This window comes from Condylura cristata, unplaced genomic scaffold, assembly GCF_000260355.1.
Source record: "Condylura cristata isolate star-nosed mole 26May11 unplaced genomic scaffold, ConCri1.0 scaffold00002, whole genome shotgun sequence".
Taxonomy (NCBI): Eukaryota; Metazoa; Chordata; class Mammalia; order Eulipotyphla; family Talpidae; genus Condylura; species Condylura cristata.
The window spans coordinates 29388309-29415049 of NW_004567103.1; the positions used below are offsets into that span (position 1 = coordinate 29388309).

Sequence of the window (26741 nt, forward strand, 5' to 3'; positions counted from 1 at the left end):
AAAAAAAAAAAAAAAAAAAAACTCCTGAAACCAAAGGCAAAACAGTAAAAACTAAGTATTCTATTACTGTACATTATATAACTTCTGCATTAGGGTGGGGCTGACTTACAATTAAGTAATTTAATTACTGTGTTAATTATACCATTTCTGGTGCAAATATTTTGCTGTAATGTAAGGGAAAACTGAAATCCACTAATATTTTTGTGCATTTAACAATATCAGAACTAAAGAATAAGGATAGTGGTTATACTTTGGTATAAGAAATGAACAGGAGAAATCATGAGGGGAATTCTAGTGTTCTGTTAAAGTTCTGTCTTTTCTTGGGTGCTGATTACAAGGGTATGTTTTCATTTCATGAAAATCACTGGGGTCTACATTTAATATTTGGGAACTTTTCTGTAAGTTTGTTATATGTCAACCAAAACTTAAATTTTAGTATCTACATAAATAATACATCTTGACTTTCAGTTAGTTTTAAAATTAAAATAAGTAAAATCAGTGTTATGCAGCTTCTAGAAATAGATTCCACACTTAATCATTTCCAAAGATGAATTTACTTCTTTAACTTTGCACAAGAAATCATACAAATTAAGTGCAGACATATTCTAATTTCATCACTTTTGCTTGACTTTTAAAAATACTGTGATAGAAAATCTACTTTAATCAGAAATGAAAATCATCACTAGTAACAAAAGGATCTTGTTTTATAAAATTCACACTTACAATATACGTTTATTTAATCCATAAATGAATTATCAGGGTTGATAATCTCTACATTAAGTTTTACTATAGAGGTTTATAAACATTTAGAGAATTTCTATGATAATTTTTCCTATCTCAAATGTCATGTTACAAAAGTAAATGTGTATCAATAGAAAATAAGAATGTACACTAATTACTAACATTACAAATTGTTTTTATTTGCCTAAAGAAAATCATCTTTTATTTCACACAAATGAACTGATAGAACTGTCAAAAGTTTAAGATGAAAAGATACTTTAGTATGTCTAGCTAAATACCTAATTTTATACACAGAAATCAAAGACCCAGAGAAAGTATACGATATGATTAAAGTGACATTTCAGAGTTTATGGTAGTCCCCTAATTTGGAAGCCAGGGGGCTCTTTTTACTACACCAGTGTATTGTATATCTTGAACAAGGACACTTGAATTATTAAAGCAACCCATCTAGTATATTACACTAAAAATCTTTTTTAAAGGGCAAAGAAAATGTCTCCTGTCAATATAAAAAAGTAAGACTATCACTACACTGTTTAAGATGATTGCTTGATATAGGAATAAAAAAAAAAACCTCCATTTCCAATACTATGTTCCTGTTAGTAGAGACACCAAGTAACTTGGTATATCCTGGTGTAATCTATTCAACTATTCTCGTTTTAAAGATTTTTTACTTGGTGTGTGTGTGCATTTTAAAGAAAAATGAAGACAATAAGCAAAATATTTATCTGTCATGCCCTCTCACAATACATATGCAAATTAATAATCATACAAAAAGTATTATAAGTTGCTTACCAAGGTTTTAAAAGAGCCAATACAATATTCTGTATTAGTATATTAGCAAGTCAGTGAGGGGGAAACCAAAGAGATCAATAAAAACCTCAACTTAGACTATATAAATACAAAAAATTTTAAGTAAACTTATATAAAAATCTACTTAACAAGTGTACAGAGTATTCCATTTCCAAGGACTTCATTTTTAAGAAGGTTTTATTACAGAACTTCTATAAATAATGATAGAAGTCAGTTTTATGTATACTCTGAGTTAAACACACCAGTATTACTATCACTGAAAGGTTGGATCTTCCATCCATCAATATTGACAATATAGACACTCAGAAACAAATTTAGTTCTCTCTATAATCTGGTAACAGTACACAAGAAAATAGGTGAGAAGAAATGAAGTTGCATATAGAAGAAACAGTAGGAGTCAAAGATCTAAAAGACCCAGTTCTGTCACTCCACTAGCTATGTCAAGTTACTTAATTAGATCTTATTACCTCTTATACAGTGGGGACATTAAAGTCTGCTCTATTTCACAGTAATTATGAGAACCAAATAAAATAGCATGTCTTCTTTTAAAATGGTAAAGTTTAATTAAATATCTTTCTACTCTGACACTTTAATGTTATATAAGTTCAAGTTGTTAATAGTATATACCTGGGACTCATTTTTGGATCCAATTTCTAAGAAATCCACTGACTGCAGCTTTTGTACATAATATAGGAGTCACAATGTCTAATTCAACCCAGCACTGTCACTGTTTCCTCTCTGCAAAACAGGTGAAAAAGGACCAACACCCATCAATTTAACAAATGTATATGAACTGTTTTGTAAAGTAATTAAATATATTAACTAAAGATATAACCACTATTAGATGTGGTATTACATATCTTTCACTTAATTTTCAAAAAGTATAGAGCCAGGAGGAAAAGTCCTTTATTTTGACTCCTTTCAAAGAATACTATCAATAATAATCCAAGAACATGTACAGCATTGGTACATCCAAAATCAACTCTAGATTTCATGAGGCACTCCATTCATTAGTACTTGAGAAGTTAGAACCATCACAACATGCCAGTTTCATTGACAGTACGCAGTCTTTCAAGGCATACCGTTATCTCAATAATGAATTCTCAGCAGGAACTCAAAAATCTTCATACAGCTTCCAGGTTTCCTTTCTCATTGTCCCACTTCTCAGGTATTTAATCTATTTATGCGATAGCCTCAGTTTGCAACTCTAGTGTAGCACTTCCCCCCCCCCCAAAATAAGCACACTTCAATCTCTAGTATTTCCACTCAGATTAATATAAAACTTGTATATGCATATTAATTGATCTTAGATATACTCCTGCTCACTAAATTTTATTTTAAAAAAAGAATATAAACATCTGAGTTTTGACTTAATGCATCAAATCAAGCAACACATTAAGTCCAATAAATCCTCAATGCGATCAATAGTTTCTTGGAAACCACCACAAAGTAAATCAAATTTTCCTATAGGATAATTGGTATAAATGAGCATTAAGTGTCTATGGCAAGCCCTCCCTGGTGGTGCAAGGGGTTCAAGTGCAGCCCTATGAAGTTCTTCCCAGCTATTGCAACATGAGTTCAATAACCCACCAAGAAGGTGACCCATATGGTGTAACAGACCTCTCCTGTCCTGCCTGCTGTTCTCAGCAATGTGGTTCAGTCTATCTGCCTGTTCTGCTCCTGCTCTGTCTCTGGTGAATCCTCTCACCCCCTGTTCTCTGGCTTGTACCACAGTTCTTGTATGCATTACTTTTTTTAAAAAGTGGTGTTTATGGCATAAATTTCTCAATTTAGACCCAAAATGCTTCCAATATTAAACAACCATTTGTATTTATTCATTCATTATCCAACCTGCTTATTTTAATTCAGGGTACTTAGGTACCAGATCTTGCCCAGACAGTTCAGGTGGGAGGTGGAAATCAACCCTGGACAGGACACCATTCCATCAAAGGGCACACTCACATACATAGACTCACTCACACTGGGAAAATTTAGACATACCCATTAGTCCTAACATATGTATTGTTGGAGTGGGGGTTGGGGGACTAACAGGAAAAAGCTAGAGAGAACATGAGAACTCATACAAAATATGGTCAGATGTTATTTATCTCATCAATAATTTTAAATGAAACATTATTTGAGGACATGCTGTAAACATTCATGTACAAACCTGTATGTTCTCATGAAATGTTCAAATAGCTATCTAAAGTTTTTGCTTTGTAAGCTTTCATTCCAGGGAGCCCCGAATCATACTGAAGAAGACAACTTTGATATTCCTAGGTCTATTCTGTTGTTTGTGAATAGAAAGAACATCTCATTTAGTCACTATTTCAGTTAATAGTCTTCAACCTCTTTGAACTTAAAGTGCTTATAAGCCTACAGAATAGACTCTATGAAAGAGGACTTCAAGAGTGCTAACCTTAGAACCTAACTTAGATACACATGCCTCTACCTTCTCTACCTTCAACCTGCAGAGCTGGGTTCTTCAATTCATTACCAGTGGTAGTTACCCTTATTCTAAGTTTTCAGGATCTTGTCACCATTAAACATCCCTAATTTTGAACCAGTCTGTTATTAATAAGTACTACCATCTAAACTGAACCTTTCCATGAGGTCAGAAGGTAAAAAAAGAAAATTCACATCCCAGGATATTCTTAGTAACATTAACATTTTTTGATGCCTCTAAAACAGCACAGGCTACTTCTTCCCCAACAGGGAAAATTTTGTCTGATTAATTTTATCTGTGGGATCCCTGGTCCTCTTCTTTGGGATATTGTTCTTGATGCCCAGAGTTCCTGCTTGTCACCTAGGTGTAGAGTCATGCAGGGGCCTCTCCTAAGGGCAAAAATCCTGGTATGAGGAGCTTACTGGGAAACCAGTATCTGCTGAAAACAGCAGGGAGATATTACAACGAGATAATATGCTTAGACTGGCAGGAATAATGGAGCCCCCAGGAGATAGGTCATGATCACCCCACCCTAGTTTACATGCCCTAGGCATATACACTCCCTACTTACTTGCTACACATTTGTATCTAATTCCAATAAAAGCAGAGGCCTTGGACGGGGCTATACCCCTAGACAGCCCAAGTAATCTCTCATTCAGTGCACTCCCAATACTGCCACCTAAGTGGAGATTTAGCTGTCCTTATAATTATTTTAAGCTATCATGATCCTCTTATCTGTTGAATCAAGTGAAATGATTTAATTCAAGCATTTAGCAGAATCATACAAAAGTGTAAATCACATGTCAAAGCAATTAACTTTTACTAGCAAACTACCAATGATTAAGCATGATTAAGCATCAATATTATCTATATTATCACTTTAACAATGTCTAAAATACAAGAAAACTAATTAACACTTTTATGAATAAAGTCTTCCTAGGTATGCTACCTTTCTTTAAAGAGAGTTGTGGCAGCTTTTGAGATTTTAAAAAAGGGAAAAATTATTGATGCTAGATGAAAAAAATCCTATGTGAAAGGAAAAGCAGTAGCTCAATGGTTAAGTGTTTACAAGTCACAAAGTTCCAAGAGCAAACACTGCTCTAAACCAAAATTACATGTGGAAAGAAAGGGGTGGGGAGAGAAAATCCGTATCTTTCATTAAACATATAAAGTTGAAAATCACCAGAAGTAATGAACATTATTTGAAGACATGGCAGTGAACAGCAAAGTAATCAACTGAAGGAACTAAACCAATTCCTTGTCAAGGAATTGTGGCAGAAAAATATGAACTCAACTAATTTCTTTTCCTTAAAAATTTCACAAAATTATTTAGTTCTTCAAAATATATTCATATATAAAACTGACTGAAAATAGAAAAAAAATTAACAATTATAAATGTTTTTGTTAACAAATTCTCACATCACTTGTGTAAGAACACTATTTTCAAGATTTTCACAAGGATTTGTAGACTTTTAATCAAAATATGCAATCATTTTAATTTCAAATGGTGTTATCTGGTTACTTGCTTGGATAGTCTCCAGTGGGCATAAACTAGAAAAATTCTAACACTTTTCAGATCTTGGTACATACTTCTAAAAAGGGTTTTAGATCAATCAAATTTGGTTACACTGCCACCAACAGTATGAACACAGAATTCTTACTTGTTCAGTGTCACTTTAGGAATAGTAAAAAGACCTTGTCTGGTTTTAATGAACACTTTTCAAATTGTTCTTGGTGTCCCATTTTTATCCACATATACAAGCTTTAATGTAATGTAACTTGGTCATACATTCTGCAAGAAAGACTTCAATTCTGTCCAGTGTCTTTTTATTTTGATGGTACTAGTTCCTGTTTCAGAACACATGTTTTCATGTCAGATTCCGTAAGATCTTTAAGAGCACACATGGCACAGCAGACCTCTCCTGACCCACCCTCTGCTCCCCTCTGCCTGTTCTGCTCCCAACTCTGGTGATCCTCTCACACACCCTAGCACACTTCACCCGGCACCTCTGGCCAATACTCCAGTTCTTGTGGGTATAAATAAAAAGCATAAATAAATCCTTAAAAAAGTCCATTTCTCTTTCAGGAAAAATAAAAGCCATTGTTCAAACAATTGTCTTACATATTTATGCTAAGTTAAAAAAAGTTTGTATTTTAGCCTCAACAAAACATTTTTAGAACTCTGAAGCAAAAATCTTATAGAAGCTTAACATTTATTTTATAAATAATAAACTATATTATGTACTATGTATGTATCATGAAATTTAAAGGATTCTTCCCTTAGTCTTTCTGTGATTTTAGTGTTTCTGATTTACTCCTTCACTTTTTAAAAATTAGTATGATTGCTTGTGAGATAAGCCAGAAAGAAAAGAAAAATACCCCAGATGGTTTCGCTCATAGCAGGAGCATAATGGACCAGGCGAGAAAATAATAAGAATAATGAACAGCCATATACCAGAGATATTTTATGGGGCTTAAGTGGGGAATGGGATCAAAAACGATGGAGGGAGGGAAGTGCACTGGACTATGGTGATGACACACGGGTGACTCGGTGATGGGAAACACACGGGGATTACAATTGAGATTTAAAAAAATGCACAAAATGATGTACAAATAAACTATTATATTGTTTTTAAAAATTAGTATGATTATTTCCTTTAAACTTTATACTTAAAAAAAAAATAGCCTAATGTAGACAAAAACCTTTAAACGTATGTTTTAAACATTAATAAGTTATGAAATCAGCTGGAATGCTATATTTAAAAAGGCCCAAAGAGTAAGCATGATCTCACTGCTGTGTAATATATAAACATGCACATATAGTAGGTGATTGTTCTATTTTGTTTTGTAATAAGGAACTATATATATATTTAATTATGCAATAAGTAAATATATTAGAGATTTGCTTCTAATACACTGCTTTACTGAGCTCAGTTTTATAATTCAGTAATAAATTACATATTATTCTATTTATCTTAATAAGGTATATAAATCAATCTTTCCATAAGCTCCCTTCACCAAGAGTTCACCCTAGGCAACATGGCAAAGTATACATTTTTACATAAATAAATGATTCCTCTTGAGCAGAGATGCCCTTAGAGGCATTTCACCAAACACTGTTCACAGGCAATCATAACAAGAAAATAGGAAACAGTGAAAGGGACAGGTGCAGGAAAGAGGCAGGAAAATAAGTATGAAACCTGTTCTGTTCTGATAGTTATAAGGAATGCACAATCACCTTTTAAATTTGAGAAAGTAAACTGTGAGAGATATTACATAAAAAGTAGAAATTGTGTGCAGAGTAAGGTGGTAGCGCAAGATTGAAGGCCAAGGATTTACATTCTAATTGCAAGCATAATAAAGGTAGCATTCCTCTACAGCTGGAAAATGGAAATGAAGAAATAAAAAGGTTCTTTAGTATTTAATTGGACTACTTAAAATATAACATTAAGAACTGCCTCAGGGACTAGCCAACATAGAAGTGTCAGATAGCATTTTAGCTTCTGTGAGAAGTACAACTCTCTATAGCAACTAGTCAGTTATACTGGTATGAAAAAAGAAACAAACAAACCAGGAGATTGTATTCCAGTAATACTCAATTTACAAAAGCAAGCATGGGCAATAATATGGTGACCCTAGAAATTAACAATTCAGCAAAGAAATGTAGGAGAACCCAGTATTTAAAACTCAAAAATAAGAATTATATAGCAGATTCAGAAAAAAAGTTCAGGGTGAGGGTATGTATACCTAAAATGGTTTATTTGCAGATAAAAAAATGAACAGGTCTGAAATCTATAGCTCTGTGATCTAGTTACTAAACCTGAAAACAATTCAGATTTTCTACTTCCTATATTAATGAAAATAAACCTAAAAACTAAAGTGACATAGCATGTCTCTGATAATAACCTGAGGATTAAAAATTATTCTCAGTTCACAGTAATTCTTATTAATACTGGTCCCATCAAATATATAATTTCATCAATAATATAAAGAGGCCCTCCCTGGTGGCGCAGCGGGTTAAAGCACAGCACTGAGAATCTGAAGCCACTTCCGCATGAGTTCGATTCCCGCCTGCCGCCTGCCCCGGAGGAGACCACATGGCGAGCCAGACCTCTCCTGACCCGCCCGCTGCTCCCCTCAGCAGTGTACTTCGTCAATCGGCCTACTCTGCTCCCCACTCTGTCTCTGGTGAAGCCTCTCACCGCCCCTGAGCCTCTGGCCTGTACCCCAGTTCTGTATGAATAAATAAATCTTTAAAAAAAAAAATAATAATATAAAGATACTTCCTATCACATTCTGATTTACTTTAATCCCCCCAATTCTCTTTTTGGAATGAAATGGGTGGTCCCCCAAATTAGGGTACCAGTTAAGAATAAATATGACAGTTGGAAATGTTACTACAAGGACAACTATTATTTGATTAGCTTTTCCACTAAAATAACAAGATTATAAAATTCATTTATAAATTATAAAATCAGGCAACTGTAAAGTCATCTTCCACCAATTCTTCATTAAAATAATTTAATTACATGATAAAATTGTAGATTTATACAAACCTGTCACCAACACCACCCTATTCTAACACTTAACAGTGAAATATTAAAATTTATTAAATATCTGATTCTTTAGCACCTAACAAAAACTTTGTTTTGAAACTAGAAAAATAGAATTTCACAATGTATTATGAATAATGTAATGATAATGATGGTATACTAAGATGTCTGAACAGTGTGTGGTCTTTTAAGTCAGTGAAAATAATTTCAACAATGCTACTGTTATTTATAACTTTACAAGTTCAGCTGTAAATTTATTCACACCTACTAAACATACTTTTAAACATACTTACTATATGGTAAATTTTTATTGATAAAATATTTGCTTATTTTGGAAAAACTTGTCATTTTGTGGGTTCTGGAAAAGCCCACTCACAGAACTCATGTTACAGATACACACACACTCATAAATAAAAAGACAAAGGGGAAAAAAGTGTATTACTTGAAATCTTAGAATTTACCATAAATGATTTGAAAATCTAGTTATTAAAGGTCCCTTCAAACTTTCTATATTTTTCAAAATTCATTCTATAAAAGTTATAGTTCAAAATAAACTTCAAATTTTAAGAAAGGTCACCATGGGTTTTAACATTTTCAAATTTTATTTTTACTGCAATTGAGCAATATAAAGTCACATGGTTCTATGAAAAAGCATATTTTAGTATCACTCCAATACAAAGAGATAAAGTTAAATGAATAAAACTATTATTCATATACAAAGCTAACTTCAGAGACAAATCTTTGAATTTTTCCTGTTGAGAAATCCCATATATATATTCTTACACCTACCTAAACTTGGCCACCCTAAACTTGGCATTATACTTTTTCCATCCTAAACTCATCCCCAAATTGGAAAATCAAGGAGATAAAAGCAATCAAAGTTAATTCAAAAAGTGTTCATCTTATTATCAACATTAACTATTTGGGGGAATCTCAGTGTAGACTATAAAGTACTACCATATTTTAATTTAAATGATTCCTGTTATAGGAAAAAGTGAAGGGTGAACTAAGCTCAAGAAAACTTCAAGGGGAATCAAACACTAGGGGGCAGCATCAAACTGCTGGGTCAGAGCATTCTTTCAATTTGAACTTGAGTAAATTTTCTGAGAATTGCACTTGTAAAGTTAACTTAGCGTGTTATATGACTTGTTGTAAAGGAGGAAAAGCTAGCTTTGTTTTGTCTACACTCTTCCATTTTCTACTGTGTTCTAACTTGCATCTCTTGACCTGTAAATGTTTTAAATGCTCAAGTGATAATGTTTCCTTTCTGTGGTATAAAACACATAAAACCCATGTAGTTCCATGAAATAGGAACTGCACAGAAAGGCTGACATTTCTACTTAAAAGAGTTTGACTAGGTTAATGCTCATTTTACTTGTTTTCACTCAATGTTTTAAAGGTGAATAAAGAGCTTGATAACAAAGCTTTGCACATTCATTGAATAATGTCATAAGCACTACGTGACAAAACAGTATGATGTCTTCCCCAAGGAATTTAGTCTGGCAGGGAAAATAAGACATACCTATGCTGTTGTGATTTTAAAAGTACAAGAGTAGGAAATAGTTCTATACAAATGAGTAACAGAATAACACTAGGATAACTAATTCCCCACAAAGGTCCAATAAATCATTAAATTTTTATTCTGGGAGGTAATCAGTTATAAGGAGAGGGGGGAGAGGGAAAAAATGGTCCTATAACCACTAATGAAGAAAATACTAGTATGTAGCAAAGTAAGTAAAATGAATTAAATATCTGTAGTCCTTTGGTTCCTTACATCACTTAATGGGCACAGTAAGCCTATGAGGTACCGTTTTTTAATGTACTTAAAAGTTCACAAGGGGCCCTCCCTGGTGGCGCAGCGGGGTAAAGCACTGCACCAAGAAGCTTAAGCCACCTCCGCATGAGTTCGATTCCTACCTGCCCCAGAGGAGATCCACATGGCTGGCAGACCTCCCCTGAATTCCGCATGAGTTCGATTCCCACCTGCCCCAGAGGTGATCCACATGGCTGGCAGACCTCTCCTGACCCGCCCGCTGCTCCCCTCAGCAGTGTACTTCATTGATCTGCCTGTTCTGCTCCCCACTCTGTCCCTGGTGAATCCTCTCACCCACCGCATCTCTGGCTTGTACACCAGTTCTGTTAAGTAAATAAATCTTTAAAAAAAAATTCACAAGTAAAAGATTATAACAACTTCAAGTTACACAAGTTTAAAATGTTGTTAACCTTAAATAGTTTTGGAACTTAAAAGTCCCAAATTATTTCCAATATTGGCTAATACTGGAGGCAGGGGAAATAGAATAAGGCAAATTCAATTAAAAGCAGTGGATCCAGGTGTGTAATTTTCCTTGCTGTAATACCTGTATCTTACATTCTACTTAAATCAGTTAAAATAAAAAAACCCTAGAGTAGTACTTGATGCTAAACTTAACACTTCCCAAAGCACTTCAGAACAAGAGTCCAAAAAAGGGAGTAACTATGTTAGCATCTATGCTATTAATGGAAAACAAACTGGTATCAGGAAGAACTACAGGTTATCAGGCAATGGATTGTTGGTATCATATCAGAGTAGAGGCTCTTTCCCCTAACTTCTTTTAAAGCACTACAAAAATCATTGTTGAACATGGCTCTTAATTACAGGTCTCTTTATTGAAAGTGTGCAGATGCAAATAGGAAAAATAATGTTCACTTCAATTTCTGAAAGTTGGTTACTCCTTCAGCTTTGAATGAAAGCAAAAGTTAACCATAGCCAGCACCTGATTATTTCACCAGTAGTCCTTTAAGGGTCATTTAGAGATCTCGCTAGTTTTAAATTAGACCTGCTACTATGCTTGAAATTTAATGATTTACTAAAGCATGGGTTACTCTGTCATAAAGATTTAATATTTTGATAATTGTTTCAATATAATTGGTTTGTTGTAATCCTGTTTCATGCATTTAAAATCAATCTTAGCTTCATTACACAAAAGTTTAAAAAAAACCCATTGCTTTGTTTTCTTCATGGCACTTTCTGATACTATGCATTTCTCCCTCGGCTGGAATACTGATGGAGGGATGTGGTGTATCTATACCCCGACCCCCAAGATCTAAGGACAATTGACTCATCAAGTATTCAAAAGTTATAGAACAGAAAGTACTACCATAAAACAGAACACAGCACATAAAAGTCGTGTTTTGTTAATTGAAAACATGCTAGGACTCTCCAACTCTTTCATTAGTTGTGTCTTGAGCAGAATCCAAAAAGAAATCACACACGAGTCCGTCACATGCTACTTTTGCTCCATATGACTCAGTCCCAGGTTAAGAATACTGAACGTTAAAGACGGGAAAGTCTTAAAAAGACCGTAAAACCCGCCATCTTTCTCTTGTGAATAACGTGCTTGCTCTCATTCTTTATTACTTAAAACAGGTTACTGCGAGAAAGACCCTTCCCACGAGGGCTGCGGGTGCCGCGCCGTGATGGTTCTTCCTGGCTAAGGACAGCCATGCGGACAGGCCCCCCACGTGAACAGTTCTTTACACAAGCCACAGGAAGCTCCTTCAACGTCACGTCGCGCGCGCCCTGCCGGGCCCCTTCTCAGCCAGGGTTCTCCAGGGGGTCCCCATTCGGGGGGCGGGGGGTAGGCAGGAAGTTGACCACATCCCTAGACCTCGGGGGGCCGGCGGCTTGACTCCACTACTCGTCCCCAGGCCCGGCCCCACCGAGCTCTCCGCCCAGGCGCTTTCAGGAACAAAGCCCGGCTGCCGCGCCGCCTCCCGGCCCATCCGGCCTCCCCCACGCACCCGGCCCCAGCCCCATCAGAGACCCGGCAGCTCTGATGTTCACTCCACCACGCTCCGCCGCGGCTTTTCAGTTGGTCGGGGAGAAAACAAGCCCCCACGAGGCCTCCCGCGGTAGCAGCACCGGCCGCCGTCCGTTAGCCTCACCGAGCCGGCTCCGCGGCGCGGCCGGACCCCTCCCGGGGCTCCTCGCCAGACCCCCGGCTAGACCCGAGGGAGGCGGAGAGGGGACGGGGCTCCCCCTCCTCTTCCCTTGCAAGACCCGACTGCGGATCGGTCCCACCCTCGGGCTGCAGGTCACCCCGCCTCTGCAGGCGCAGTGTGTCCCCAGCCCCCAGGCCGCCGCGCGCAGCCCCTAACCGCCGCCGCCCGCCCAGCGGTCACTCCCCCGCTCCCGCCGCGGCCCGCGCGGCTCCCCTGCAGCACCGGAGACTCGGAGCCTCACGCGCGGGAAGAAGGCTGTCCAGCCGCCAGCCCGGCTGCAGCCCAGACCGCACACGAGGAGCCGCGGCGCCCCACGCGCAGCCCACCGCGCGCTCTGCTCCGGCTCGCCGCCGCCGCCGCCGCCGCCGCCTGCAGCAGCTGCGGGAACCCCAGAGCCCAGATCCCCGAGGGACTCAGCCCAGACTCCCTGGATCTTGTCTCCCTTTCTACCCCCCTGCCGTCCCGGGACTCGCAGTCTCCGCCGCGCATGGGGCCGGTTCTGGGGGAGGGAATGTAAACAAATCGGGGTTTTATAGTTACCTCACACTCGAGTGCCGTGTGCATCTCCTCTCCGCTCGGTACCAAACCCCGGCTGCACCAAATCGTGTATTCACCAAAGCCCGCTGCGCTAACTGCGTCGCGGAAGCCCGCGCACCAGACACCACTCTACGCCAGCTGCGTAGAAGACCCACTCAGGTCCCTGCGCAGCCGCACCCCGTCCGCCTATGGGTGCTACGTTCTGGGCGTACACGCACCACCCAGTCATTCACTTAGAATAACGTAACTTGTGCAGGAGATCTGCGCCACTCGCGGATTGCACACGGACTGTAGGAGAAATAGGAAATGCGAGTCTACGCAAAGTGCGGAGCTCCGTGGCTCCACGTTAGTTTTGTTCCAAGAAAGGACGCCGCGGGGGAGTTGGGGCGGCTTCTAACGCATGCGTGGAGCATCCTACCCCCCCTCTTTTCCTCCAGGCTTTGCTCGTCGGTTGCTGTGGCCCTGAGGAGGTGGAAGAGTAATGGAAGCTCTGAGCACAAAGACTCTCGATTGATCAAGTTGAGTGTTTATCTCCACAGGAGCTAAACATCTGGCTTAATTTACCCCCTTGCTTTGTTAAAGTAACTTCCCGTGTCTTAGAATAAGAAAGAACTAATATTTAGGGTTAAGCACAATGTATTTGCATAGTTCCTTCCCCCACCCACCCACGTTTACTCTAAAGAACATTTCCTGTGAGCCGCTAAAAGTCTACTAGAAAAAGATGTGTCCTGAGAGCCGGTCAATCACCCCGTGATTCCTCGGGCTTTTGGCAGCTTTCCGTGGTTTTCCATCACTTCCGCTTAATTCGTCGATTATTCCTTAACGCTTAAAGGTAAAAACTCCCCAAGCAGCCAACTCTTTCCATAGATTACTGCCTACATTTTTTGCTCACCCTTATTCACACCATACCGGAACAATCTGAAAGGCCCTCACTTTTTAAACAATTAACCTCGCATATTTTCTTGAAAGGTGATTCTGGATACCTTCCCTTTGCTCCATTATGCTTCTTCCTGGCACTTACTTAATGCCCATGGTGAGGCTTGCCTGAATTCGGTTTGGTGTGCCTATTTCTGTATCTAGCCAGAATCTGCTTAATGGAGTGGTGCCTTATTGATGTCTAGCAGAGTGCATAAAACTAAAATCAATAATAATAGCAAGCTTTACTATATGTTACATACTTTGTAAGGTTTTTTTTTTTTGACAAATACTCATTCCATACCCTTAACAAAATGAAGTAGTTCTTACTATTCTATCTCAGAAAACTGGGAAACTGAGACAAAAGGAGTTAAGTAACTTACTTAAAATGGCAGAACAGACAAGGAGGAGAGTTGGTATCCAAACCTGTTAATATTGCTACATATTCCTTCTATTCGCACATTTACCCTCATGAAGGAATCTTGCTTTGCTGTTGTTTTAAGTCTCTACTAAGAACACATTTTAGGTACTTAATAAAGAAGTAATCTTTTAAGAGCATATTAACTACCAAGATACTACTCATGTTTTTCCTATTTGGAAGATCACTCTATTGACCTCACTCTTGTTGGAGGTTTCACAGCAACTATAAGGTAGAGAAAAGAGCTCAAGCCTGAATCTTAGCTTCAAGTCTCACATTGTCACTTACTGTGGGAGATAATAACCATGGTCCTCAGATTCCTGAATAAAATAGAAAATTGTTCTAATTCTTTCAAAAGTCCTTAGATGTCCTAGAATCAACGTAGAAGCATTAAAAAAAATACAAATTACCCAGATATTTTAAGGTCATGATTACTGAACACATTTTCAGCAGTTTTAAAGTATATGTAATATCAATAAAATATACCACTTATATTCCTAATACTTTGGAACATTTCACTCCCGTTTTTAGTTTTTTATTTACAAAAATAAATGTTCAACTGGTATATACAGATGCAGGTGAAATATACGATCAAAATTAAAATTCTTCCATATAAATTGGTCATTAGTTGTAATTTCTGAGTAGAATTTCCCCCAGCCCTGCCCTAGCCCTTTCTCTCAGGATTTTCCTGACCTACCTCATTTCAGGTATTGAAGGGTTAATACCCAGCTAAAAAGAAAATCTATAGAACCCAAGTCTTACCAAATTCTCCCATTCTAATTAGGGAGTGCCTATAATTTACTAATTCTTACGTATTTTAAATATAGACAAAGGACACAAAAATATTAATTCAAGGACATCTGCACCCTTGTGTTCACTGCAGCATGATTTCCAATACAATAGGTTAGTGATAGAAGCAACCCAAATCCCCAAAAATAGATGACTAGATCAAGAAGATGTGGTATATTTACACAATGAAATATTATTCAGCAAGCAAAAAGGAAAAACTCATGCCCTTCACAGCAACATGGATGGAGCTGGAAAGGATTATGGTCCCTGAAATAAGCCAGAAAGAAAAAGAAAAGCATCAAATAGTCTCACTTACAGGAGAAATGTAGAGAAAAAAAATAAGGCACAGAAAATAAAGAAACTATAATAAAGTAAAAATCATCTGGCAATAATAGATCAGAGACATTCTGTAGGGCAAGAGCAGGAAGAAGCATCAGAACAGGAGTGGGAAGAGCATAAAGGACTATGGTGATTGTGCCTGGGTGAACTGGTGGAATTTCACCAGGAAATCACACATTGTTCAAAAATGAAGGATGATGAATATATTTAAAATTTTTAAATATATATTTTATATATATTTTAAATGAATATATTTAAATTTTTTAATTGAAAAAATATATATGTCATCCTGCATAAAACTATAGGTAAGCTACTTGCAAATAGATCAAGTCTCCTACCACTTGAACATTCACTCGAATGTTCATATACGATTGAGTATGTGTATAATGATTAGGATAGGACTTAGAGTAAATTACTATGCAGCATAAACGATTGAGCTGCAAACCAATATATTACTTAATGGCCAAAGGAATCTTAGAAAATGACTTACGGATTTACTTAAGATCATCTGCTAAGTTAAATAATGAAGGGTGCTACAAAAATATCACAATAATATAATTTATTTTATCATTAGATATGAGGACTGTATTAGGATAGGGAATATCTAATATATTAGAATGATATAACTTTCTGAAAAGGACAAATACTTTTTTCTACCCACCTAATCATATTCATAAAGAAGCTCAACCGAACTGTAAAAACAGTACAGATGATTTTTAAAAGCCTGGGGACTGAAAGAATATTGAATTATGTGGTTTGCCTTTCATTCATTTTACTTATTCAGATGACTTCAGACACAATTTTATTTAAGATATCTAAAAATTTTAAACATGACTACCTTCATGAGGATGATAAAATTAATGTTTTTGTTTGTTTGTTTGTTTTTAGCCCTCAGGATTAGAAAAGAACCAATTATTAAAAAGAGAGAAAAGAAAAACCACACTTTATACCTCTTTATAACTGAAGAAGGTCCATATCATAAACTTGGTTTTCTCTGTAGCAAAAAGAATACAGTTATTATCCACTAGAAAGTTGAGAAACTTAATTGAATCTAGAAAGAACATGACTAACTTTAAGAAACCTGACCTTTCAAACTCAATTGTTCATTAGTAAAAATGAGGAATAACCAAAAATGAAGAAAACTTAAATTTACATTCAGTTTATCTCTTGGTTTTTACCAGATTGTAAAAGTTTGGTGAAGACAAGGTAATGCCTAGAAGCAAGAATATGAGAGCCTAATTGTACTGTAATATTGCTCTATGTAGGGGGTACCAAGTATGAGTAGGTGTCAAAGAACTGAGAAAGAAGACCACAAAATGTTGTACACCTGCCTCAAAATCAACAACTGTCCATCTACTTTTAGAGATTAATATCAGCCTGGGGTTCTAAAGCCTGGTTCTAAACCTGAAGCCAGTAGAATGAAAAGATAAATCCTATTCCTCTTCTTTCAGGCCAGTAGCACCAAGTACATGGAACAGATTTAAATAAACCACTGTCAAAATGGGAAATGGAGCCTTTGGAGCAGCCTTTTCCTGATCTCTTGAGAAATTCTGATTCTACCTTCTCATATAAAAATGTGTCATTCCTAAGCTTAGGTAAATAGGCCTTGAGAGTTTGCATTGAAGTTCTCTTAAAGAAATTCTTGCCTCTCTTTAAAGAGAGCAGGACACCTGTATCTGCTTTCTACAGAGCCTAATCACTGAGGAGAACGGCATGTGAGATGAACCAATCCTACTCTACTGAGACAAACTTGACTGTTACAACAGTCAATGGAGGTCATTCTGAGTTGCTATGCTTATGAAATAAATGAGATTCAGGCTATCTGCAGAAACAAAAATAGATTAGAGAAATGAAACAATTGGAACAACACATTCAAACAACTTCCTATTCTTGGGCAAAAAATTAACTTCTAAATCATTTGCCTGATGATGCTAAATTTAGGCTAGCCACGTCCTTTAACTTCAGTTCACAATACAAACAAAATGGCTTTAGCATTAGAGATTCTTATTGAAAGAAAGATAATTATGCAGAGAAGTAAAGCCTGAGATTCACTATGGCAAGACCCTTTGAAAATAAGAATGAGACATAACCTAAATAAAAAAGGAAAACAGACTAGAACTAGAACCAAGACAGAAGGCACAGCAATTTCCCCACATGAGGATGCCAGGAAGTCCTCTTGACTCAAATCTACTCGATTGTGTTCATGTCTCCCTAGAATTCCACATTTAAACTTCATTCCTGAGCCTTGAAACCAAAGAGACTTTGACCCAGGGGGTACCATTTTATTACATATTTATACTGCCTTAAGGGTCTCTTCTGTAGAAGTTTTAAGAGAGGAGAAAAGTTGATTTCCTGGATTCCTAAGGATAGTGTGGATGAAGGAAACCTAGACAAATTACCAACTTCTCAACTGTGTGTCTAGCCAACCTATGCTCTCACAGAATACTAAACTGAAAAAACAAGCACACACTAAGCTTGGCAAGCAGCCACTTGATGCCAGCCATTTGGGATCTTTTGAAACTCTACAGGCACAGCAGAAATCAACTTTCCAAACTTAACTCGTAGCCCAAAGGAATTTTAACAAGTACCAAATGTCCACATGAATATGCTGAGGGATGGCTGTACTTCAATTTCAGGAAAATTATCAACATGAAAATGAGTTAGTAACAAGTTACCATGTAAATATTTTTAAACACCAGTTTCCTTTGTTTTAACTAGTTGCAATTACATAAACTCACTTTAAAAAGTCACTTTAAAATTTCACCAACGTGAAACCAAATTTCGAGTCGTGCCTCAGGTTTCCAAGATAATTCTTAATGAGACCCATTTCACAGCTGACATTTATGAACATAATTAAGTGCATCTTTTAAAATCAAGACACACTTGGTTTATCTTAACAATATTCCTTACCTTTATTTATTAAAAATTTGTCAGCAAGGATGTGGCAAAATTCTAAACATTAGTGGAGGCAATAAAAGAATTGTCAAAACAAGAATAACTGGTAGAGATTTCTGAATTTTCCTAAAATGGTTTTAAGTAAATCTCAAAACATAACATCTAATGAAGTAAGGGATTTCTTCATTCTTCATAAAATCCCATAGCCACCTCTTCTTTCTAGTGCACATCTTTACAAAGCTTTTTAGAAACTTCTAACGATTTTGTGAACAACAATTCTGCCAGTGCCTTGTAGTCAGCAACTACTCAGCTTGGTTTGCTTTCTTGCTGATGATCTCACCTATAGCCTCCCAAGATTTCATCACACTCAAGTTTCGTTCCAATTACAATGACAGCTGCTTTCTCCGTTGCAGTTATGTTTCAGTCTTCCTTCCCAACTAAACATATGTATGAGGTATGTGATTTAACATGTGCCAAGGACCATTTTAAATGTTTTAAGTGGTACAAATCATTTTATCCCTGCAAGGTGGACATCATTATGCCCATTTCACAGATGAAGAAAACTGAGGTGGTTATATAGCATGTGACAGAGTCAAGACTATGTTCTTATATTTAAAGGTAATGTTCTTTATGTTCGTAATGCTTTCAACTTTTATATTACCTGACCACTTATGTCAAGACTGTATGCAGGTCTCAATTATTGTGAGAATCGCTATATTAGGGCATCTGTAAAAGTGATTAATTAAGGCCCTCCCTGGTGGTGCACTGTGCAGCTATCTGCAGTTACCCACACCTACTGAGGCTGGAGTTCGATCCCTGGACAAGGAGGTGACCCATGTGGCATAGCAACCCTATCCTGTCTCACCTGCTACTCTCCTCAGCAGTGTACTTCAGTCTATCTGCCTCTTCTGTCCCCCACTTTGACTCAGGATTCACTCAGGTGAATCCTCTCACCAGGCCCCCAATACCCCCTTACCCACTGCCTCTTAATGTGCATAAATGAATAAACCTTTTTTAAAATTGAATAATTAAAAAAAAATAGAACCATAAACTAGGGCTGTGTAGTCTGTAAATGTTGCAGGTAAATGGAAAATTTAAATGGAATAAGAATAGAATAACAACATATCAAGATACTTATATTGTGAACATTTGTTATTTTTTGCTTTAATGTTCAGCTTGCCTAACAAATCATTTCCAAGGAAGGTGTTTATTCCACAGTGTCTTAAATTAGAAAGTTAATTAGTCAATCTGGTTATGTAGCTTTCAGTTGAAAGCTTTCCCCTTCTTCATAGCAATTTGATGTAGTTATTCAAGTACTTATTTATACCAGTAAAGTTACATTAAAATTTCAGCAGAATGGTGCACGGGTTAAAGAAAGTGCTATCAGGGTGTTACCAGCCACTGTAGCCTGAGCTCCCTGCCAGCCTGGGAGGTGACCCACATGGAGCAGCAGATCTTTCCTGTCCAGCCTGCTGTTCCCCTCAGCAGTGTATTTCAGTCCACCTGCCTGTTCTGTTCCCCATTGTCTCTGGTGAGTACTCTAATCATCCCCCCAACCCCACATATCTGGCCTGTATCCCAGTTCTTGTATGCATAAATAAATAGTGCTTTTTAAAAATAAGGCAGCATCAGGTGACTACATGACTTCCATCATAGTCATGTAGATATGAGCAACTAATGTGCTAATCAATGAATAATTGGTTAGGAGCAGACTTCAGAGGAACTCATTTAAGGGGTTAAAGGTATAATTCATCTCTTAGATTTATGAGTGTACATCCCCTGAACGTCCACCTTGGAAGGGGAAACAAAAAGAATGGATAGATCTTCAAGAAAAAGTTTGTTTCTTGTATGTACATGGCATGCTGTTAATATGTGAACATTGCTTAAAATTAGGGCAAAGTATGGCTCTTGCCCTTGAATCCCGACAGAGGTGGCTTGCAGTCCAATTAGGGAGATAATTAAAGAGGCAATTACAGTATAAGGTGATAAGTGTTACGTGAGAGCTAGGTATGGGCTGCAATGGCAGCAAAGATTAAAAAGATTTCCCAAAGGAAATGACAATCAAGGACTGACTTGAAGGTTGAGTAGAAGAAAGACTAGTAAAAAGCAGGGACAGAATAGCCCAGGCAGAGGAATGAAAGTGTGGTTCTCACTTTGATGAAATGGAACACAAAATGATGTACATTTTGGCATGGGTTTGGAGACATGAGACGGAACCAATAAACAGCCTTTTTGTATCATATAAAAGACTGAATGCTATTCTGAATGCTGAAGGACTTGAAGACAGTGTGTTATAAGGTCATAGGCAAGAAGGGAAATGGATAATCTGATTAGATTGGTAGGCAGAATATGTTTCCCCAAACTATCAATGAGCTAAATCCTTGAACTAGTGAATGTTAGTTTACATGACAAAGGGGAATTGAGCTTGGGATGGTATTGGATTGCTAATTAACTGACCTTGAGTCAAGGAGATGACCCTGAATTACTTGGGTGGGTTCATCTTTTAATTTTTTTAATTGAGATTACATTGGTTTACAACTTTGTGTTTTAGAGGTATAGAATCCCTCCCCCCACCTTGGTTCAACACCATAATGTGTTTTCAGGGGAGGTTCATCTTAATTACAAGGGTCCCTAAAACATAAGATGAACAGATGAGAGGAGTCCCAGGGGGGATGTGACTACTGAAAAGTAGTCAGAGAGATTCAATACTACTGGAGAAAGAAAGTTATATCCTGAGGAATGTGGGTGACCTCTAGAAGCTGGAAAAAGCAGAGAAGGGTCCCTCCAAAAGCTTTAGAGGAATGCAGCTTGCAGACACTGTGTTAGCCTTGAGGCAGCTGTCAGACCTCTAATCTATAGAACAGTAAGGCTATACATTTGTATTGCTTTAAATTGCCAAGTTTAACATAATGTGTTGTAGGAACACTGGACAACAATACAATAAAAAGCTGTTCAAATGAATTCAGCTTCATCTACTGATAAGGATAAGTAAATAAAATCGATATTCTGGCCCTCCCTGGAGCCATAGTGGGTTAAAGCACTGCACTAAGGAGATTAAGCCACTTCCTCATGAGTTTGATCCAGGCCTGTCCTGAGGTGATCCATGTGGAGAGGCAGGCCTCTCCTGAGCTGCCCACTGCTCCCCTCAGCAGTGTACTTCGTTGATTGACCTGTTCTGCTCCCCACTCTGTCCCTGAATCCTCTCACCCTCTGCATGTCTGGTCTGTACCCCAGTTCTGTATGAATAAATAAATAAACTTTAAAAAAATTGATATTCTTAGATATTATGATGTATTAAATATGGTGTATTTTATGTTATATATATTTAGCCACAATTTAAAAAAAAAACTTAAATCTCTCAAGAATAAAACCTTCAATTATTTTCCTTATCCCAAAGGTAAGCTCCATATTTTTTTTTCCATTTTTTTTTTTTTAAGATTTATTTACTTATTCATACAGACCGAGGTTCGGGCCAGAGATGCTGAGGGTGAGAGGATTCACCAGAGACAGAGTGGGGAGCAGAACAGGTAGATCGACAAAGTACACTACTGAGGGGAGCAGCGGGTGGGTCAGGAGAGGTCTGCCACGCCATGTGGACCTCCTTGGGGGCAGGCAGGTATCAAACTCATGCGGAAGTGGCTTAAGCTTATTGTGCTGTGCTTGAACCCACTGTGCCACCAGGAAGGGTCCCATATGTGCATTTTTAAGAATTAAAACCTGATCTTATTGAATATCAATAGTCAAATCCTAAAATTGCTAAAATACTAGGATGAATATCCTTTTAAAAATATGGAGCTTGGTGGCCCTCCCTGGTGGCGCAGCGGGTTCAAGCACAGCACTAAGAAGCTAAAGCCACTTCCGCATGAGTTCGATCCCCGCCTGCCCCGGAGGTGACCACATGGTGCGGCAGACCTCTCCTGACCCGCCCGCTGCTCCCCTCAGCAGTGTACTTCGTCTATCTGCCTGTTCTGCTCCCCGCTCTGTCTCTGGTGAAGCCTCTCACCCTCCACATCTCTGGCCTGTACCCCAGTTCTGTATGAATAAATAAAAAAAAATTAAAAAAAAAAATATGGAGCTTGGGCCCTCCCTGGTGACCAACGGGTTCAAGCACAGCACTAAGAAGTTTAGGCCACTTCCGCATGAGTTCGATCCCCACCTGCCCCGGAAGTGATCCACATGGCGCGGCAGACCTCTCCTGACCCGCCGGCTGCTCCCCTCAGCAGTGTACTTGTCAGTCGGCCTTTTCTGGTGCCCACTCTGTCTCTGGTGAATCCTCTCACTGGCCCTGCACTTCTGGCCTGTACTCCAGCTCTGTATGCATAAATAAATAAATCTTGAAAAAAAATGCACATATGCATAATCTGAGAAGAGGAATCTCCTTAACATAAGACTTTTAAATATCCTCTTGCTTCCAGGCACATCCTTCCCCTCCTTTTCTGAAGGGCCCACTGTTTACACTGACTCAAGTTTTTCTGGAGTGCTAGAGTATCAGTGGGTTTTCTTTTCCCTGCCATTACCATCCCTAGGAACTAAATTTCCAAAGGCAAGATTTCGCCTTTCTCTTTTCATCTTCCAAAACTGTTTATTTTGCTTGCCCAAATCTGTCTTTATAAGTGTGTATTTGTCATTTCTTTACTACCATTTGTATGCATTTAATAAAGAACAAAATTAAAGCCATGTGTTCTATCTGCCATGGTTAGCCAGAAGAATCCCAGGGTTGCTTTTAAGGTTAAATGAACTAATACAAGTAACAAGATAATGCAGACAGAATGCTTTGCAAAGTTCTTCAATCTAATAAGGTCCAGTGCACAGCAACTATAAGGTCACTCAAGCATCACCATCAACCTTTACTTCGTTAGAGGTCTTTAGTATGGCCTACAATGGTAGAAAATATTGCCCGCAAGAGAATGTCACAATTGATTTTCCAGATTTAGTTGCATTTAATCAGAAAAATTTCTTGAAAAAAAAAAGTCATTGTTATGGGGTTTTATAGTGGTTCTGTAGCTACAAAGGATACCATAGATTACCTGAAACTTTCTCGTCTGTTAGGTTACTTCTCTATTTTGAAAAGCCTCTTCTACCTTAACTCTCCATAATTTTCTTTCATTATATATTGTTTTTTCCTTTATATCTCTAACCAGTTCTAAAATCGGTGTGTCTGCCTTTTGCTGTATTTTGTCCCTAATCAGATTCCTCAAGACAAGAGGTTATGGGGATTGTAATCATCAACAAGATCCACTTAAAATACTGTCCTCAATGAAACTGTTTCTAGTGAATGTGACATCGGGTAGAACAATATAGAATACATGATGAGCTACTGTGTTTAGAGTAACTTATAAAATATGCTAATAGTGGTAGATTAGTGCATTTTGTAGTTTTTAAAAAAGATTTATTTATTTATGCACACAAGAACTGGGGTACAGGCCAGAGGTGGAGGGGGTGAGAGGGTTCACCAGAGAAAGAGGAAACAGAATAGGCAGACTGATTGAAATACACTGCTAAGGGGAGCAGTGGGTGGGTCAGGAGAGGCCTGCTGTGCCACGTGGGTCACCCCCTGGCCCGGGATCGACTTGTGCTGCAGTGGCTGCAGGATAGCTTCATAGGCTGAGCTTCAACCCGTTGCACCCAAAGGGAGAGCCCACATTTCTGGAACTTGTCTATCACAATACTACTACTTTTAGTGAACATTTATTGAATATTTACTAGCATTTAAAATGCTAGAACTTTTCATAGCATTTTACATGTCATTTAATTCTCATATCAACCCTATGTGCTCTTGTACCCATTTTACTGAGAAGGAAACAGCTGAAGAAGTTATATAACTTAGCCAATTGAGGATACCCATTCAAACCCACAGTCCAAGTTCAAGACCTTGATCTGAAGCTCCTGAGACATTTATCAATTATTAATAATTAGAATTATTTAAAAAGTAGCTTAGCTTTATAGAAATCCAGAACCAAATTCCCTCCATTCTCATTGCCCCTGGCTCTTTGGACGTGCAGGTGAACTGTGGCTTCTATACCAGGAGAAAGAATTAAGACTACATATCACCCTCTTCACCTTGTATGGGGGTTGTGCCTAAAAGACCCAGATCATGAGCTCTTAAGAAAGCTGCTTAGGTTCCTCCCTAGTGGCACAATGGGTGAAAGTACAGCACTATGACGTTATCCTGAAGCCACTGCAGCAAGAGTTCGATTCCCATCCAGGGAGCTGACCGACATGGCGCGGCAGACCTCTCCCATCCTCCCCGCCGTTTTGTCAGCAGTGTATTTCAGTCAGCCCACCTGTTCTGTTCTCCACTCTATCTCTCACTACCTCTCATCCCTTCCCCCACCACATACACCTGGCCTGTACCCCAGTTCCTGTATGCATAAATAAATCTTGTACTTTTTTTTTTTTTTTTACAAGAAAGCTGCTTAACTTTAGAGGGCAGAAAGTGGCTTTAAAGGATAGAAAGTAAATTGTAACTGTCTTTATAATGAATCACCTGCTATTATTCTCTAACTATAGAATTTACACCAAAGAGAAGGGCCAATTTTCAATATTGGTTCTAGCATAACCATCTTTCTGTATAATTCCCAGTTATTTACATTTTTATTTTAGGATAACTGATTTATTAGCAAGGTCTTCAATATAATTGGAGTGTATTGTCACACTTCCAACATATATTGATTGCAAAACCACCAAGCTCTTTAGCAGAGATAGTTTGTTTTATTCTATAAAGCTTTTTGTTAAATGGGAGTCACACTGGGGAAATACCGAACATTTTTTTTAATCACTCAAGAGAAGTGTTATGAATCACCTGTATCACTTTCTATGTCTTACTTTCCTTTTATAACTGCATAGATGTAAGGGGGTCAGATACAGAAATTAGGTAACGATTAGAGTCATCAAACCCTCTGCTCTATGAATCCTTACCAGAATTAACATCCAAAGGCTAGGTCCTAGAGAATAACTTCCCCAAATTAAGTGTTAAATCCAACATGTCATTATTTGTACTACAACTTTTAATGAAGGTTGAAACACAACGGCAAAAAGCCTAAATGATGGGAAATCTTTATGTTATCCAGAGGATGATAATCTTGTGTCAGTCAGATGATAGCTGTGCTACTGATGTGAAGATCAAGTTAAAGTTGTCAAACTATAATGAGCACTTAGAAAATAATCTCCAATTGTGTTGCTAATTAGCATCTCTCAAAGAATATCTTTTGAAGCACCTCAACTCTGCTTGCCTAGAATTTACACCAACAGCCAAAAAAGTAAATGATAATACAATATTAAATGTATTAATATTAAATGTATTATGTATTAAATGTATTATAATACAATATTAAATTAACTAACGATATTCTAAACACTTGTTTTTGTTTTATTTAATTTATCTATTTGACTTCTCTATATTCCACAATGAGTGAAATCAGTCTTTCTCTGTCTAGTTTATTTCACTAAGCAAAATTTCCTCTAGGTCATCTGTATTGTTACAAGCAATAGAATAATACTCGGACATAAAAAAAAATTTTAATTATAAAGGCGTTCTAAGATTTCATTTGGGAATAACATTTTAGAGCTTTTTTACTTATTTCTATATTTTAAATAAGGACATCAAATGAAGAGCAATTGCTTTTAGCTGGAGCAGTTCTGAGTCACATCAGACAAAATGAACTGTTGTCCCTCTGCCTGGCACTTATCTTTTAAAATAGAGTGGTCAAAGCTGGGGCAAACTGAGCATGATTTGAAAGTGAGGCAAATGTGACTTTAAACTATTTGGCTCCATTCCAGAAATAAGTCCACCCTCTTTGGAGGAAACAAACACACAAGAAATTAATTTATATTCAACCTAAATGAACTTTCAGCAATGTTTAGAAATAATAAACACCCCATTTACATTTCATTTTATTTGAAATTGTATACTTTGTAGTACTCTGCCTGCCTACTGCATACTTTTAAAAGAAGTAAAAAAAAAACATCTTTTAAGTATATACTGTACTTGCACAATATCTAAGCTGATATTTAACACTGTTAAATAAGTTTGGTGACTGATAATCAGTCAGTTTTAGATTAATTTGATAATGGGAGTATGTTGAAGGGAGTTAAAAGCTAATATAAAACTACTGTAACAATATAGTTCCATAAACTTTTATCAGAAATGAAGTGATTTATGGATCAAAGAGATAATGAAATCTGATCAGCTTGGGGTTGGGAACAGAGCTGTCAATTATACATGAAGAAGAAAGAGACTGAAAAATTCAGCTTCAATTTTTCTAGTTTTCTTCTCATCAAACCCTAGCTTACAATAGGTTGGTACTACTTCCAAGCC

General features: G+C 37.6%; 1 protein-coding gene across 3 annotated transcripts in view; it reads right to left on the bottom strand.

Moving 5' to 3' along the window:
- The window catches only part of SLC39A10 (solute carrier family 39 (zinc transporter), member 10), a 50610-nt gene extending 37037 nt beyond the window's left edge, over positions 1–13573 (bottom strand). The window contains exon 1 of one of the 3 annotated variants that reach the window (XM_004674425.1): positions 13343–13573. The gene's annotated coding sequence lies outside the window, so the exon portion shown is untranslated. Of the gene's footprint in view, positions 1–2178; positions 2218–13071; positions 13226–13342 lie in introns of those variants that run through there. The other 2 variants (XM_004674424.1, XM_012727763.1) reach the window with 2 other exon arrangements.
- Between the last annotated feature and the right edge of the window lie 13168 nt (positions 13574–26741).